The sequence below is a fragment of the Triticum urartu genome, unplaced genomic scaffold (assembly GCF_003073215.2).
Source record: "Triticum urartu cultivar G1812 unplaced genomic scaffold, Tu2.1 TuUngrouped_contig_8210, whole genome shotgun sequence".
NCBI lineage: Eukaryota > Viridiplantae > Streptophyta > Magnoliopsida > Poales > Poaceae > Triticum > Triticum urartu.
In genome coordinates, this window is record NW_024119136.1 from 6,034 (window position 1) to 10,629 (window position 4,596).

The 4,596-nt window shown below is 44.4% G+C and overlaps 1 non-coding gene across 1 annotated transcript; it reads right to left on the bottom strand.

The window, feature by feature from the left end:
• Window positions 1–283: 283 nt before the first annotated feature.
• Window positions 284–357, bottom strand: TRNAV-CAC. Its single transcript has one exon. It is a non-coding gene; the product is annotated as a tRNA-Val (tRNA).
• Window positions 358–4,596: the final 4,239 nt, after the last annotated feature.

The window sequence follows — 4,596 nt, forward strand, 5'->3', positions numbered from 1 at the left end:
GGATTGAACTTGAAGGAGAAGACATGCATGGGTGATGGGTCGCCCTTGCAGTCGGCGTTTGGATCAGCAGCAATTCAGGTTCACTAATGACTAGCCACAGTTGATGCTTAATTACAAGGAAGGAAGTAGGTTGACACTAAGCGCACACACACGCACACAAATGATACAAAAATGGTAATCCACCCATTGATCGTATATAGGAGTAGATTATAGATTGGAGTATTATTTTGTTGCAAAGGAGAATCCCCTCAAAAAAAATTGCAAAGGGAAGAAAAAGAATTGATGTCTGAGCCCAGGTTCGAACTGGGGACCTTTAGTGTGTGAGACTAACGTGATAACCAACTACACCACCCAGACAATTTGTTCGCTTCTCGAACGACAGGCTATTTGAAAATTCATCGGCGGGTGCACGATCGCATCCAACTGGATTACGTATGGGCCTCTGGCGGCAGTGCTTTTGGGGCCTCTGGTTGGGCCTCTCGAAGCCGATCAAAGATGTTGACACTTGACAGAGAAAAAGGCCTACTCCTACCCCTCAAAAAAAATTTGTGTATATCCCGTAGAGGTCATCCTGCGTCGCTTCCCAGCGAGACGAGTGGTATGGGTTATAATTAGAGAGAATTCCTTATTTGGCTCTTTCTTAAAATTTATTTCCCTTTTTGGCCCAAAAAACATTTCTCTTCCCTTTTTGACACTCAAACTTCATTTTATGCCCTATTTGACATTTCCATTCATTTTTCCATCCAACTGTGTTAACTGGCACGTACAATTACAATTTAACCCCTGGTGATGGTATTCAACCACACTCACTATATCTCCCACATGCACGTCGGCGCGCTCACGCAATACACTTTCTGATGACGAGGTGCGATCATGAACTGACGACGATAATAACGATGAACCAAGCTCTGGACGATGCACGCACCGTAATACAGAGCTGGCTTCCTAAATCCCTAATCGATCATTTGCTTGAACGTTTACTAGCTAGTAGTACTAGTATGTACGAGCACTTCTAACAGGACGCATTCCAATCGTTCTAGCTAGCACATACTGCCGGAGAGCAAGCTGCAGACGGCCATCCCGGCGCGTCGACGATGCTCGGAACCCGCGAACCTTTTGCACCGTGGCGCTGCTTCCGAAGAGGGAGTAGCAGTGGCAGCCGCCCTTCGGCCAGCGGCGGCGCACCGCAAGAGGTCGGCAAAGCCGGGCGCGCTCGCCAGGATCTCCAGCTCGACGTCTTCCGGCAGCCTCACCAGCTCGAGCACAGCCTGTGTGTGCCTGTCACTTTGTTGCTTATACTGAACTTTTTTTCTTTTCTCGCAAAGAAACCTCGTTTTTACTATTTTTAGGTCTATTACTACTATTGAATATTTGAACCACATAAATTTGTTGAATTTGAATCATATAATTTTGTTGAATTTAATTTCTACCATGATAAAAAATTCCGCAGTAACGCGCAAGGAATCATCTAGTTTATTCAACACCACAAAACATATCACATCATTCATGTGTTTGTATGTAAATAATCTGATCACAAACTACACTAGGGGTAAAACAGTCTTTTTAGTTTAGACTTAACACCGTTAGTGGCCAAAACTGACGGAAGTGTCACATAGGGAATAAAATGAAGTTTGAGTGTCAAAAAGGGAAGAACAGAAAATTTTGGGCCAAAAAGAGAAGTAAAATTTAAAAAAGGGCCAAATAAGGAATTCTCTCTTATAATTACGGGCTGACTTATCATTAAATGGTTGGAAATAAGGCGGGCTGTCGGGCTTTCCTCGGTGATATTAGGGGGAAGGAAAATGGGAGGAGAGAGGAGGGTATGTGGTCATATTGATAGCCTCCATAAAGCGTGTGGAGCATGTTCCATAATATTATGGAGGTTGCCGAGGCAAAGCACCAATTCAGAGTCATATTGCGGCATTCGTATCTTTTTTTTTGTTGCCTCAACTTATTAGGCACAAACTTAATTTGAGGGATGGAAGCACTAAATTTAATTAACATTGCATTACAAAGTTCTTCCCTGAGGGAGAAGAAAGGTCGATTAGCAACATATTCATATCATAGGTGTTCAAATTTGGTTGATTAGCGACTATTGCATGATTTTGAGCCCCACCACGTCGATGGTGAATGTTATGCGCGGGGGCACATGCATATGCGACGAGTCTAGGCCTTGTATTTGTCCAATTCCTACCATGTGCGGTCCTCGAAGTTGGGAACGGTTTGAGCAGCAGGGGCAAGGCCCAAGATGGCATGATTCGCCTTGGCGAATCTCACCATATTCATGTCAAACTTGCGCCATCTCCAGTGCTTCCTCTCCATGAAATTTGTATGTGCCTCGTAGTGGAACCAGACGACACGATTTTTTCTCTGCCACCGACGACTGCCCCACGACGATCTCCTCAAAAAACAATTGACGGGGTAGAAGGCCGATGTGTGGGCGGCATAAAGCTCATCATATGCATCCTTAACAATAAGACAAGATAAATCTATTCTTTTTTCCTAAAAAGGTATATCACTCAACTATAGCCGCTAAACATCCTCTAGACAGGGTAAATTCCAGTAACAAAACAAAAGAGAAATGTAAATTCAGGTCCAAGCATTTCAAGAAGCAATCATAGCCAGGTGCAAGTTACTAAGGTTCGCTAATTGGGCCAAATTGGGTCGGCCCATGTGTTGATGTTTATAATTAATTGGGGTACCAAAACAACTCAAAATATTTGCTAAAAAACAACTCAAAATTTTTGTTATGGGATTTTTATGGGGCCTCTCTGGACTGTAACAAGGCCACACAAAAATATCATAATATTTGAGGTCATTTTAATATTTTCCAAAAAAATAATCTCAAATTATTTAGCTTTAGTGTTTTAACCAAAAAATCATTTTAAACCTTTAGAAATTGGAGAAGGCCCACATAATAAATATTAGGCCATTGTCAAAGTTAGGGTTTAGGATGAGTATTTTGGACAATTGGCAAACTTTAGGGGTTTTGCCCTTTAAGAAAATCTCATGGGTTGGTTAAATCCATAGTATAAGCTAAAATTAAAGAATATGACGCAAATGGGAAGTGCGAGAATTTTGTCTACTTTGGACCTAGCCCAATAGCAGTTTCAGAAATTCTTAATAAATCCTAGAGGCCCACGCAGCCCATTCGTGCAAGGCAAGAGGTGGAACTAAAGTTTAGTCCCACATTGCTAGTTTAGAGGGAGTTGGACCTCTTTATAAGGGAGGTTCTTTCCCCACTTGTATGAGCATGAGAACAAGAGGGACATCCACGAGCGATCCTCCTCCGCCGCCCGCCTAGCCACGCCTCGTCACGCCGCGCCGCGTCGCGGGTTGCGGGAATGAGCCGATGTCTAAATTTTTGCCACGAACTACGGGTATACGAAAGGTCACACGGAAGCTGAAAAGATTTTTGCGAAAGTATAGTTCGAATGCGAACGGTGCAGCCCTTCGGCTGCTGGCTGTTCGCTTCATCTCTGTCTCTTCGTTTCACCTCCCGTCGCTGCCCTCTCGCCTCCTTCACTTGCGCCTATAAAAGGGAGGTCGCTCCTCCCGGAGAGACGCACCAGAACTACTCCTTCCCTCGCCATCGGTTCCTTCTCTGAGCTACTGTTGTCTTCCCCATCCCGGCTTGCGGCGTGCACCGCACGTCGGGATAGTAGGCCTCCGAAACCGCACATTTTGAGTCATGTACGGGAGAAGAGTGATAAGGTTTTTGGGGAGCGCTCAGCGCGACTACTGGCTGTTGGAAATATGCCCTAGAGGCAATAATAAATTAGTTATTATTATATTTCCTTGTTCATGATAATCGTTTATTATCCATGCTAGAATTGTATTGATAGGAAACTCAGATACATGTGTGGATACATAGACAACACCATGTCCCTAGTAAGCCTCTAGTTGACTAGCTCGTTGATCAATAGATGGTTACGGTTTCCTGACCATGGACATTGGATGTCGTTGATAACGGGATCACATCATTAGGAGAATGATGTGATAGACAAGACCCAATCCTAATCCTAGCACAAAGATCGTGTAGTTCGTATGCTAAAGCTTTTCCAAATGTCAAGTATCATTTCCTTAGACCATGAGATTGTGCAACTCCCGGATACCGTAGGAGTGCTTTGGGTGTGCCAAACGTCACAACGTAACTGGGTGGCTATAAAGGTACACTACAGGTATCTCCGAAAGTGTCTGTTGGGTTGGCACGAATCGAGACTGGGATTTGTCACTCCGTGTGACGGAGAGGTATCTCTGGGCCCACTCGGTAGGACATCATCATAATGTGCACAATGTGACCAAGGAGTTGATCACGGGATGATGTGTTACGGAACGAGTAAAGAGACTTGCCGGTAACGAGATTGAACAAGGGATACCGACGATCGAATCTCGAGCAAGTATCGTACCGCTAGACAAAGGGAATTGTATACGGGATTGATTAAGTCCTTGACATCGTGGTTCATCCGATGAGATCATCGTGGAACATGTGGGAGCCAACATGGGTATCCAGATCCCGCTGTTGGTTATTGACCAGAGAGTCATCTCGGTCATGTCTGCATGTCTCCCGAACCCGTAAGGTCTACACACTTAAGG